Source organism: Myripristis murdjan, chromosome 9, assembly GCF_902150065.1.
Source record: "Myripristis murdjan chromosome 9, fMyrMur1.1, whole genome shotgun sequence".
NCBI lineage: Eukaryota > Metazoa > Chordata > Actinopteri > Holocentriformes > Holocentridae > Myripristis > Myripristis murdjan.
In genome coordinates, this window is record NC_043988.1 from 13,294,634 (window position 1) to 13,309,183 (window position 14,550).

Below are 14,550 nucleotides of genomic sequence, written 5' to 3' on the forward strand. Positions count from 1 at the left end.
AGGAATACCATAGGAATATTATCGAAATGCTATAGAAAAAAAAGATACTACAATGTGTGGTAAAATGCCCACTAGTGAGACTACAGAAATACTATTGGTTCCTGTAGGAATATTACAGAAATAGATTTTCATTAGGGGTATCTTGATATTTAATTGGTGACACTTTAATATGCATACAAGTGTGGGTAGTAACATCTATGGGTTAACATGAGGAATCTGGAAGATGAGCGGTGCAGTTAGCTATTGGGGATATGGAAAGATAAATATGGGCATGGATTAGCATAATAAAGCAGGATGCTTTATCAACGCAATATTTGAACATCCTACGGATCATTATTGCTGCTCGACTTCAAGTACAGTTTCAGAAGCAAACCAAATGCTGAATAAAATAAAAACCTTCAGATTAATCCCAGGATGTATACAATAGATCTTATGTCACAGAAAGAAGAGGAGCTCCGATGACATGACATGTCTCAGGTGTCCTCTGGATTGCTTTCAGGGCGGGGTCCTCTCCTTCCCCTGAGAAATGCTGAAATACTGACCTAAAATGAAAGAGCAAGCCCATGTTAGCCCTCTGTACTGCATGTGCGATGTACAGGAAACCATGGGGAAGGCTCTACTGTAGGCAGCAGTGTCTCACACTGTCTGCAGCTCCAGTCATCATCCACACTTCTGTCTGCTGTGCTCATTTCATAAGTGTTTTTACAGAGTGAGGGAAGGCACATCTGTTTTCTATGGCCTGCTGTGGGTTCAGAGTTTTATTACCGTGGCCCATGAAAACCCTCCTAAAACTCACTGTATAATTTTGATCATTATGAAAGTATGGCCTTATTCTAATCTCCTGACATGTTCACTCTTTGGAGATATAGGACAGGAATTTTATTCAGCAGAGGTAATATTCTTTACAATGTATTAATTATAATAAAGGTGAAGTATAAGTGAAGTATAGTTTGCAGTGATATCCTGGTGCCTAGGCTGTTTTGCATAAAATAATAAAACTGTGGTCCTGGTCCTGGATGATAGCATACAGACCTCAACAGTCCCCTGTTGAGGTCTGTATGCTATCATCTCCGATGGAATAAAATTAAATTTCATTAAAAAATGAAAATAAGTACAAGATTGTATGAGATTTATTCATTCTTATTAAGTTGAAAGACATTTGAATGTCCTATACAGACACAACAGCATGTTCATTTTTATTTTAGCAAATTATTTCTTTTATTGCAATTTCAAGGTTAAAAGAGAGAATTTAGCCTGCAGACTATTTTCATGGAGTTTAATTAGATGGTGTGAACCCACAGCGTAATGAGAACATGGCATGAACTTTAGCCCACTGAGTCACCAGGACACCCCGCCATTTCACCTTTGACCCTGGATCTACCCCGCAGTGACCTTGGATGATGTGTTCAGTCAAACCCCCCTCTTCCCTTATCTGAACAAAACACAGAAATAGATTATGTCACATATGTGCGCAACCGAGTATCTGTCTTCTCAAAACGAAACATTCCTGTCGTGCACAGTTAGCGTCACATCCAGCGTTCAGCATCTGTCCTCAGAGATGTTTTCTGAGCGATAACGTTATTGGGGTGTCTGTCAGTCACTTCCAAGGTACAGTGGTGAAAGTGCAGGTGTGACTGCGTGTGAGAGGCACTTTCACCACCAATCTCCTAGCCTCTTTAGTTGTGGCCCAGGGAGAGAGAGGGAGAGGGGGAGAAACAGAGAGAGAAACTGCCCCGAGCACATCTCCACTGACCTACATTTCATCTGTCGCTTTTTTTCACTCTTCCCTTTTTCATCTCTTCTTTCTCCTGTACCAACAGCTCCATAATTGTGATGTAATGACCAAAGCAAGCGTGACAAAAGCCCAGACTGGTCAAGATGAAACGCTCCTGAAGACGGGCAGACAGAAGGAAGAAAGAAAGAAAAGAAGAGACAGTGAAAGACAGACAGGGAGGGGAAAATGGGATGGTGTGGTGGTGGTGGTGTGTGTGTATGTATGTGTGGAGGTGGGGGGGTTGGCTCACTTAAAAATTCAATAAAGGTTTCGGCCTTTTTTTTTTGTCTAGGCAATAAAATGCGTCCTTATGTGATCTATGTGCTCAGCAATCTTAAAGGCCTTAAATCCATGGAGCCGGGCCATCTGAGGACTGGGGACTCTATTAAGAAGGATTACTCCTCATTGTCGACGATTCACTGTTCTCCAACACAGGGAAAAGTCATTGAGATAGCGGAGTAATGACTTCAAGCATTACTAAATACATATTTTGTCTGTTCAGCAAGGAGGGAACAAATGAAAATAGAGATTGTATTTGATGAGCTGCACTGGACTGTAGGCAGCTCTGTCCATATGGTGCATGAGAGGGAGGAAGGGAGAGAGGGAGCCAGAGAAGCAGACCGGGCCTTGCCCAAGGGCTAAACTCAGAAAGGGAGAAAGCAGTACTCTGCACAGAGATGGGATCTCAGGTCCTTCTGTCTTGATGTTCCACTGTCTGTTTATATTCGCTGCCTCATTGCCTGCCTGCCTCTCTGCCTGTCTGACGGTGCGCCTGTCTACCTGTCTGACTGACAGCGCTCCTGCCTTCCCCCTCGAAGGTCGAGAGGTCTATATATATCAACTGTTTGACTGATTGTCTGTGTATCTGCTGCTTGTCCATCATCTCTGTCATCACCCTTTCTTGCTCGCATGCAGTTCCTTCTGCTTTTATGTATCTATTTTTTCTGTCTCTCTCCTTTACCTCCTTTTGTCCCTCATCTTTGATGTACATTTACTTTCTATCTCTATCTGTTGATTTTCCCATCCTCCACACAGGTTTTCCTCTCTTCTCTTCCTCTCTCTTCCCTGTTCACCTCTATTGTCATAGCACAGTATGACGGCCTCTGCCTTTGCAAGGCCTTTTCTGTCCATTCACATTTCTCTTACTGTCAGCTTCTACTAAATGTGTCATGCCGCATCGGCGTCAGTGGTGGTGCATCAGTGTGACGTCGCACTGACTTCTCAGTGCGTTGTTTTGAAACAGGAGCAGAGGGGAACACGGTCTGTGCCACATTCATCAGTATGCACAATTAGTGTTTTTTCACTCTGTGTACTGTAAGCCAAAGCTGAGCTGCAACAAACTGAAACAACAGGTACCTGAAATCACCGTGCTGCATATGTGCATATTAATCAGGAAAAATTAAGGCAGCTCTATTGTTGGAGGTATATTTTTATTTTTTTAAATGAACGCTGTAATGTATTATGGGAGCACCAATCCCAATACAAGCATCGGTATCAGTGTCAATATCAGGCTAAAAATTGCTATTAGAGATTTTACAATAGCTAATACCTGATACCAAAAGTCCTGAATAATGTGAGGAGTATCAGCAAATGGTTTTGATTTTCTACATTTTTTCTCACACAGATGTCAGTATTTCTCAAATATTGTAGAAAAAGAAGAATTTGTATTAATTATTTTTTTACCAGCAACCCCAAACTAATGATCCAAGTCTCCTTCAGTGAAATTAATGCATTAAATTGGTATGTCAATTCTTAAAGTTTATACTTGGTATTGGCATTGAAAAAGTAGAATTGGTGTATTCTTACAACCCATGTGGATTATGATTCATTTTATGATTTTTTTTAGGAGTCAGTACAAATGAAAAATAAAGCACCTTTGAGTGTATTTTTCATTTCAATGCACAATATGAGAATGAACATGTGTCAGCAATCAATCGAGTTTTGTCAGTTTTGAGACTGGATGCAATGCAACACAAGCACAAAGCGGGCAGTGGAGCGGCTTGATGGCTGATGGCTTTAGAGGAGGCTTGGGGGTTAAACCGAACCCGGCGCTTTGAGCATGAAGCAACAAAAATTGTCGTATATGAACTTCTTGATTATTGGAAGTGTTCGCATTCAAGCACACACAGACTCACACACTCGTGCACACGCATGCACATAGACACACAGCTAAACAATAAATGGGATAATGGGCAAGCTGCTATTGTGTGTGATCAGGAACAGGACACCAGCAGAGAGATATGATTGTGTGTTGAAAAAAAAAAGCGAGAAAGATGAAGGCAATAGAGAGAATGACAGGCTTCAAGAGAGCCGGATGTGATAGCCTTGTTTCTTTTAAGGCTATTCATTCATACCAGTCAGTGCTGACCTTGAATCGACCACTAGGAAGTTAACTTATATATAATTAGATAAGTTTCCTCTTGAAAATAAGAAATTAGGCCACTGGTCTCTGAGGAATCTCCCTCTCCAATCTGACGACATGTTCCACACTGCCTCTTATTTTCCCCTGAAACAAGCAGGTGATTTTTCATTGTGAAGCTGTGTGTGTATGTGCGTGTGCGCGCGCGAGTGCATGCATGTGTGACTCTCTGCGTGTATGCGTGTGTGTTTATGTTTGTGAGTCTGCGCCTGTGTCTCTTTTTTTGTGTGTTTTCACATGTGAGTGCGTGCCTGTGTATACCTACGTGTATCAGCGCTTCAAAAGACAGACGGTTCAGTTGGTGCGAAATAAAAAAAAAAAAGAGGTTGCTCGTTTTTCTATGGTGCACCAAATTGTTCCACATATATTGCCTCTGTGTAATATGACATTGACACATTGACATGTCAAGTGAAAGCTAAAAGGAAGAGGAAGAAAGCATGAGAGAGAGATGAGAGAGAGAGAGAGGGAGAGAGAGAGAGAGAGAGAGAGAGATTGAGAGATTGAAAATACACTTGAGAAATTTGCCGAGAGATACCACAAGTGACATAGGCAATTTCTGTAGAAAAATTACTTCATCATAATTTCAATCCCAAAAAGAATGGAAAGGAAAGCCCTGAAGGAGGAAGGCCAAGTCACCTTGAGAGGCATTAGAGGAAACGCTTACCCACCACACACACACCCACACCCACACCCACACCCACACACACACACACACACACCAACATGCTTTCTGTGTTCATATCCACTTGACTCAGTTTAACCGTATGTGTTCAAACATTTGTAAAATTTTACCCCCGTGACTTTTTAGTATGACTTACTCCATAATTTGTATTCAGATACTTTTGTCAGAGATTTCTTTGATGCTACAGCATTATACATCTGTGTTAAGTGTTCAGAGCCTGTGGTTTATCAGAGTTATAAATATACAATCTATTACTCTGGGTGGTACTATAACTAGCATCATCTAATCAAAGCTTTATATAGAGCCAGTGGTTCAGACAAACAGTCTCATGTCTCTACCTCACAGTGCCAATCATCAGATTTTAATTGGATTTCTCTATTATCTGTTTTTTCTTTTTTTTCCACACAAAGCCATTAAGATATTAAATCTAGTTTTACTTTGAGTCAGTAATTTTCCCCTTCTCTCCTCTCTCCTTGTTCCTCTTATTTTTTTTTCTTTCTTTTTTTCACTAGGCATATCGAATATGCCTCCATTGCCCGAGGCTCTCTCTCAAAATAATTTAGTCGTCGTCGATTTCTTTGGGAGAGCTTAATAAACGTTGACGTTGAAATGGGGAGGAAATTGCAAACTGGGACTGTGTGAGGCTTTCATGTTCAGGGCTACTTGATAGTTATGTTGATTTTCTGAAGTGGTTCATAATGATATAAACCAACAGAGAATACAGCAACAGCTTTGCAAATCAACGGCTTCATTTAATATTCACTGATGGTACATGAAGGATGGGCCAGCTCGAAGAGAGGCACTTCCTGACATTAGTCTTTATTATTATATTGAAAAGCAGCCATTGAAGCAGTGTGTCTTTGTGTGTGTGCATGTGTGTATGTCCCCTAACCCTAACCTTCTCAGGAAAAAATTAGAAATAATTTTGTAATTTCATGTGCATTTCTGGTTAAAGTTATGACACATCCTTTGACACTGGACTGCTCATCCTCTATTTGTGCAATGTCTCACGCTCAAATTTGAACCTTTCGTTTCCCTAAAATGTCATGTTTTAGTGAATTATAAGCCTCCCCTATGTTATTTTCTAGAGGCATTACATTATGAGTGAGCCTTCCACTCAGATGATATTAAATTTCACAAATCCTTCTCATCGAAAACAAACAGATGTCTTCTATCTCTTATAACTTCATGTTATACCTTACCCATCCCTAACCCTTGCCCTCTGACCCCTGTAGGGTGTCCGGTCCACAGGGCTTTTCTAGGAGACCAATAATGGAGCCCTGGGGGACGCCACCCAGAGATCCTCTTACTGTCTGTCTCACAGGGGCAGCACTAAGCACTATAATCTGAAGGGGAGGGGATGGATGATCATGAGTAGTAATGTGTGTGTGTGTGTGTGTGTGTGTGTGTGTGTGTGTGTGATCGTGCAGAATGGGGGTGGGGGTGGTGGTGCAGGGTTGGGCGATGTGTGTTTTTAACCCCTCCCTCACCCACATCCCCATCCCCTCTCGTTAATCCGGAGTCTAGCATGTGGATTAGTGGACACTCTGCAGCACCACTGTTTGACAGAACGCCTATGGTGCATATAAGATTACGTCTTTAAGCAGTTTACACTCACAGCACTGTGAGAATATAGGAGTTAGGACGGTGGCTAATGACAGTGTATGCAGTCAGGGCGAATGTATAGACACACTCTGTTTTTTGTGTGTTTCACTTTGAGAGTAGTGTGTGTGTATCTCCCTTTTCTCTTCATGAATAGGTGTCAGTTAAGTCCCCGCCCCATCACCCGCCACTAACACTTACTTACTTACTTAAACACACACACACACACACACATACATACACACATCCTCATCATGTTAATACGATCATCACCTTTAGCACTGGGTGGATGATTTGACATCTCTCTTTGTTTGGGCTGAGGTAAAATGAGTCTGTTAGTCCGTTAATCCACCAGGATTAAGAAACAACAACAATCCCCCCATAGTGTGAGCATGAGTATGTGTGTGAGAGAGAAAGAGAGAGTTCATGCAGTGGTGCAGTATGCATGTGATTGCATGTCTGTGTTATGTGTGTGTGGGGAGCATCTGCATCACCGAATGAAAAGTGTAGCACGGTGAGTTTTAACTTTGATTCACATCGCGCCACTCATACACGTAAAAAATCATCACTAATTTGACTTCATCACCTTACAAGATTTAACCAGAAATAATTTCCTCAAAGGATTGAGGGTTAACGTGACAGCATGGAGAGATGGTGATGACGATGATGATGTTGATGATGTTGATGTTGATGATGATGATAGTGATGATGATGATGAGGAGGAGGAGGAGGAGACGAATGGGTTGTGAGGGAGGGGTATAGGGTAGAAGAGTGGAGGGATTAGTTGATATTTCTCTGGCATTACGTACGCTTTGGTGAACATCTACTTAAGTCCTGCCTTATGCGCCACTGTCTGGAACACACACACAAAAAGCCCTCTGTCCCATTCACACACACAAAGACTATTAGTACAGTCCAGCTCATCCTCTCAATACGCAGAAGAAAAGAGAGAACAACATGTTAAGTCTTTGTCCTCTTCTGTCTGCGCCTATTCATTCTCTCATACATGGGAGGAAGAGAAATGGGAAAAGAGAAAGAAAAAATGAGAAAGAGTGAGATGAAGATTTGTCCGCCGAGGTTTATGGTTGAGATGGTAAACACTTTGTCGGTCCAGTTTGGCTTTACTGTGTCTGGATGTATACAAATCAATACAAAAGGATGGCTGATGCACCTGAAGCAATGGAATTATTTAATAACAACCACAGTAAAGGATACAGGATAGATAAAGGATACTAGTTAGAATTGGATTGTATATGTTAATAATAACTGGCATTGTGCAAGCTAAAACATAATGTCACCACAAATTATATCAGGATTCTATAATGAATGTTCTCATGTCTTTTGTTAGCGTGGTGTTATTTAGTTCACAGTCCCACTTTGCAATTTCTCGCCCAACTTCATTTCTGTGAAATCTGTATTATACCTCAACACCTGAGCACAATTTGTGTCACATACTGTGTGCATACTGTACCATTCAAAGCTAACCTGGTACTCGTGCTTACAGGTTCTGCAGCTTATTGTTCGTTAAATTGTTGCCTAGTGGTTATGAAGAAGATTAATGCACACATTAACAATTGCTCAACAAAACAGAAATGTGTTATATGTAGACTTTAATTAGTTTATAAATGCCACTTGATTACCTCTTTCAGCTGAAAATGTACAGTAATCACAATTTGCAAACAACACTGTCATTGACGTAGACATATTTAATGGAAAATATAAATCTTCCAGAAATATTGTATCTTTTAGCAATGAAATGCCCATCACTGAGGAGGGCTGCTTGACAACATCTACATGTAAGTTTTGATAAATCTCTTCAGGGTTCCTCGGTGACCATGAGCTCATGTGGCGGCCATTCTCCTCTCGGGATGTTCGTTTTCTTTCTTTTCTTTTTAGATTTTCCCTCCTCCATTTCTTTCGCTTTACACTCTTAGTCATCCCCTCTCTCTTTGCTTCAGTGGCTGCCACTTTCTATCTCTCCTCTCCTGCTCTCTCTCCCCCTTTTAACTCATTCTGAATTATCCATAGCCGCATCGCTCCCTCGCTTTCCCTCCTCTCCTTTCCATCCCCCTCTTTCCTGTCTGCTACTACGACGCGGCTCTCTCTTTCTCTCTCTCTCTCTCACTTCTGCCTCTCTCATTTTGCTCTCCTAGTTTATGGCAGCCTTTACTTTCTGCATCCTGTCTGCCACTCTCCATCCCCCCTCTATCTCTTTCTCTCTCTCTACTCCCTTGCTCTTCCCCTGTCTCCTCTCTCTCTCTCTCTCTCCTTCTCTCTTTCTGTTTCTCTATGTCTCTCTCTTAGTGTAACTGTAGGATATAGGTCAGCAGGGCGGCTTGGCTGACTCGTGTCTAGACTCAGCCTCAGTCTTGGGGGCATGCAGTTACACAGCGGAGCACATTGACCAGCACAATCACCGCACTGCACTGGCGCTCCATTGACTGCCCAGCTGTGTCTATGTGTGTGTTCATGTCTGTCGAGAGGACATACACACAAACACACACACCGAGGGAGGGGAAAAAAAGCTGAGGGGCAAAGATCTTATCAGGAGGCTTCGCAGCACGCTGGGCATTACCAAAAACATTAACGCCATCTGTGAAGGAAAACAGAGTGGTAGAAATGTCAGTGCAAATGCCATTAGTTGGGAGTTGATATTTACAACAGGGCAAACATGACCACAGGGGCACTTTTTTTTTTTTTTTTCAAATTGATCTGAAATTTTTCAAGTGTGTGCACATGCAAATGCAGTGCTGATAAATGGGGTGCTAATGTGGTATTCCACAACTTCCCTCTTTTTTGGATGTTATAATCTGAAAATGGAAATTAAATGGTATACAGCAGTAATATGTTTCGTGCTGTTATTCGCTGCATGTTAAGTAGCTGCATGCCGGATATTATTCATGCATGTGGCTGTGTCTGAGCCTCTGTGTGAGTTTGCATAAGATGCATGCACTGCAGCTATGTCTGACTGTTCCAGAGGGGGGGTCGGCAGCTGTATGGCAGTGGGTGCTGCAGGGTGCAGGATGCTGTGGGGAAGGGTAGATGGGGTGACGGTGTGTGTGGGTGGGTGGGTGGGGGTTAGCGTGTGTCTATGAATATATGTGTTTCTGTGTGTGTGAGGGCAATGATTCATTCAAGTGAATGTTCCACCCCTCTTCCTCCTCCTCCTCCTCTTCCTCTCCCTCAGTCTGTGGTCCAGATGTGATCCCCCTCTTTCTCCCTGGATACTGATTTCATCCCTCCACCCAGCCTTGCCAGCCCTCTGCCTCCCCAGACCAATGAGGTGATGGGCACAGGAGAGGAGCATACGGCTTAGGGTGTACATTAGTTCGAAGTGGCATCCGGAGCCTCTAATAATCATGAGCCTCTAAATGTTGCAACAGTGGCAATGGACTGCATTTAGTCTACATGCTCAAACGTCATCGTGTGAGGCCTGAATTCATGTGAATCCACTCACTAACATGCAACACAATATCAGAGCACAGAAGAGACATTATTCTGTTTGACTGTTTGACAGACTCCTGGTATGCTGTTAAAAATATGTATCCGAATAAAATACGACATATTCATATTGATACTGGTAAACACTTTCTGAAAGTGCAATACTAGCCCTTTTTTGCTGAAAGTCATCTGCTGAGCAATTGTTCTTCTATTCTATTCTATTCTATTCTATTCTAATCTCCTTTGTTTGGTCCACCCAATATTGTACTCATGAATCACCAGCTGTCGGCTTCAGTTCTGATCTCATCTTATCAATGTGTGTTTGTGTGATTTGTCGTGTGTATGTGTGTGTGTGTACACGTGTGCATCCTGTGAGGCCTATGAATATCCAAGATAAACTAACATGACTCATCTTTTCTCATTTTCACTAGACGTTATTTTGCTTTTTTTTTTTTTTTTTTTTTTTTTTTTTTTTGCTTGAGAAGATTATCGATGGGTAAATCGAGGGTTTCTTAGTCTGCCTAGTAACAGTGGCATCCTCACTCTACCATGCTGAAATATTGATACATGAATAGGAGTAAAGGTGTGTCAGTCTGTTAGTGTGTGAATTTATCTCTGGGCACATGCACTTGTGAGCGTGCTTGAGTGTTTCAGTGTGTGTGTGTGTGTGTGTGTGTGCATTTTTGTGAAGTGTGTGAGTTGGTACTATGTGTGAGAAATGGGGTGGGAGGGAAAAAATGAGTCTTCACATGATTTTAGGGGAAGAAAAATCTACTCTCTGGAATATTCTGTGGTGTGTCTTCATGCTACCTCGCTCCCAGCCCATAAATAATGTTATGTCTACTGTCTGCCCTGTCTGCCTCCGTCTGCCTCGACCTCTCAAGTTTTGTTGTTTTTTTCCCCCTCTCATTTACAATGAAAACTTATTTAGTCAGTCTGTCAATCACACCCCTCCCCTTCTGTCATCCTGTCTTTCTCCCTTCATCTTTTGAGTCTCATGGGTTAAAAGCATGAAAGAGTCTCCTTTTTTCACTAATGAGCAAACCTGCTGGCAAGTTCGACACTTGCCTAACATGGCAACTACAGGGATGCCTGTGCATGTGTGTGCACACGCACAAACACACACACGCACATGCACAAACCAGACCAAAAAAAAAAAAAAAATCTGATCATGTAGGAATTTGTTTTCTGCTGTGATAGTGATCTTGGAGATGATTAATCTTTTTCTTATTTAATGTGTTAAAGCTAATTCGAGGTCTTTCTATCACTTAAACCTCACTTTCTTTTTTTTGGTCATCAAACTCTCAGAAACCATCTACATGTGGAGTTACACACACTGTCACATCTACAAATGCAAACGCATGCATGCACGCACAGGCATACACACATGCTTGGACGGCTGCACACATTTACCCTGCATGCATACACAAACGTCAAATATGTTTTGACACACGCGGACACATCGGCAGACACACACGCACATCCACACACTTCACACACACATTGTTATATCATCCTGCAATGATCCTTCATCACCTTAATATGACAAAACATAAGAGAAAATGAATCCCTATTTTAGCACAACAAAGTCACACATCTCTGCTTTCTCTCTTTCTCTCTCTCTCTGATTCTCTTTCAGTTTCTCTTGGTGCCAGAACCAATTTAAGCCTCTTTCTATTTGAAAGGGTGCAGACAGGCTGAAATCAATGGGTGTGTGGCTGGAAATCTCATTACAGGGCATTATGAGGCAGAGATGTTGTTGTGATTACTCTGCAATGTTACCTTACCTGGCACATGTAATAACGGTGATTGTGAAGGACACAGAGTTAGATCCTTCTCAGCACGATATAATCAATCAAACGCATCCTCTTGATAGAAGAACAAACAACTTGACTTTCAGAATATAATACAGGACATGTTTTTCTGTTGTACTGAAGTGTTTATGTGTGTGTGCAAAATAATTTGCTGCATGTCAAGGTTGCAATGTCACTGACTTGGGACTACTCTTTGCTAGTTATATGCCGCAGTCAGGGACGGTGACCCCCATCTCCTCCATGTGACCCTGTCCAGTTTGGAGTCTTGAATGTCTTTCCCCCGCTCTGTCATTATCTCCTCCTCCGAACTCATCAGGGAGGAGGAGACAGCAGCCCGATCCTCTGGCCCTCCAACCTCCTTCAGTTTTGTGTGGATTTATATGCATGTGCATTGCTGTATACACTGATGTAACAGTACAGCTCACCCCGTCCTGCCCTTCCCCTTCCCCCCTTTTCCATCTCTCCCCCTCCCTCTTTTTCCCAAGTTGCCCCAGGCTCTGCTGTCACTTCCCATCATGCTTTGCTCCAGCAGCAGAAGTGACGCTACATGGCTATGTGTTGCATTGCTATGGAAGTTCCTCCTGGCTTCATGAGGCTTCAGATAATCCTTTATTTGATTTCAAGTTATCATGAAAAATCACACATGATTACAATCAAGTGAAAAGGTGTTCTAGGTAGACTGTAGTTTCAGTGGCAACATATTTCTTCAACAATACCCGTCCAATTATTCCCAGGCCAATAAAAACACCCCGACAAAGTGATCTGCATCATTAGGAAGCAAACTGCTGTTCAGTGTGAACTGGTCTGTATATAATCCACATTACAGGATACAGCGACAGCTTTGCGCTTTACCTTTTAGAAAAACCACATTGATCCCTACTTGTCCAGGGCTCATGGGAAAACCACAGCTGCAGACAATCAATGATGGTCAATTTACAAACCAGCCATCCATTCCAACTATTCATCCATACACTCGAGTAAACACGCTGTGCACAGCATCCAAACTAAAATAACAACTCGTGGTCCTTCCATCCATCCGTCCAGCCATACTGATGTACGCAGTAGAGTAGACAAGTTGTGTGTTGTATTGAGACAGAATTTATGATTCACCTTTTCATGTTGTCTTCCATCCATCCATCCAACCATCCATCCATCCATTGGGGTCCAAAAGTCTACTACCAAGAACTCTTTTGTCTCATCATTTATCACAAAATTAATTCAGTTAGTCAAATGATATTTGACATACATGATGTTTGTTAATGAGTCAAAAAAAGTAGTATTTATTTAGAGGTAAAAAATTATTAATATTTCTCAATATTTGCTGTTTCCACTATTTACCTTAATCCCAGCTTGCACCTTGTCCAGCATTGATTCTACAAGTTCTTGTAAAATTTGAGAATCTACATTATTCCCACACCAAGCCTCAAATATTTCAATTTGTTTTATCATCAAAGAGGCGGTTTGGAAAACCTGCTGCTCTGCCTTTAAGACCACAGTCCTTTACTAACTCCAGCAAGGTGGGGTTTTTTTTAACTTTATTTTTTTTTTTAGCGGGCTTTGTGTCTTGGATGCAGATGCTGTTCTGCCTTGTAAAGATGTTAGCTTGATTTACTGGTCATCAGGTGTGGTCACTTTCCTTCGGCCTGGCCCTGCTCAGGATGAAAATGACTTGAATATGAACATCTCTCCGGGGTACATAATGCTGTCTCCTTAGAAAGTTTCAGTTTAGTTGCAGTTTGGCACTGGGTTCGTTTTTTAAGCACCCAAGAGAACAATTTGGCCCTGAACTGCTTCACTAGGCGGTTTTGATTTTGTAATGACCGACAGAAGTCCTTTTTCAAAGTTAAAGCACTAGCAGTGGCAAACCAGACAGCATTACACATAAACAATTTATCTGAGTGAGCTAGGCATCAGGAGGTGGTTACCAACAAGACTTGTTCACATGACTGCAAAGTACTGGTGGGTGATGCAGCCCTAAAATAACGGTAACGATATTCAACACAATATGAAAAAAAATAACAGTAACTACAGAACTTCCCACAGAATGACACTGTACCACTATTGAAAATATTTGGAAAAAATACATCAGCCTATATCAAACCTACTATTTCTTATTTCACCTTTTTTATTCTGTTTAATTCACCATATTTTAGTGTTTTTACTCTATTTTACCCTGCTCACCTTCCCTTATGCAGGTATTGTGATAAGATAAGATATGATAAGGCAAATGAAATGATTTTTGTCCCGGGGTGTGTGGCTTTGTGCACTGGACTTTGGTGGGTTTCAGCAAATCTCCCTTCAATGTCTTTCCTCATCGATGACCACTGTTTCCTTTTGCCACTGCAGTTTGTGTGTGTTTGGTCCATGCTGTCATGAGTTTGAGTCAGCTCCTCTTGCCACATTAAATATTGCTGCAGTCTTTGTGACTTATGTCCATGCAATTTGGGCTTTAAGTATTTTGCAATTTTAAGCTCAACACTCCCTACTAAATGGCCTTCAACATAATGTGACTTGCCCGAGTGGCTGCCTTTGTAATTTCAATGTCGTTACTTCAAATTTAAAGCGTTTTTTTTTCATTTTGTATTTCCATTATTTTGGCCAGCACCTGTGCATGCAACAAATTCAGAGCAAATACAGTGTGTACTGCAAAACTGAGACAAAAAGGTCCCCTTCCAATGGATCAGTTTAAGCCTCCACATAGTGCCTGTGCCTGACATTGAAAATGATGCACCACAACCCTTTTTTGACACTATTCCATCCATCCTTCCATCCGAGAAGATTTAACTTACTGTGTGGTAGATGCCATGTTCCCAGCCTT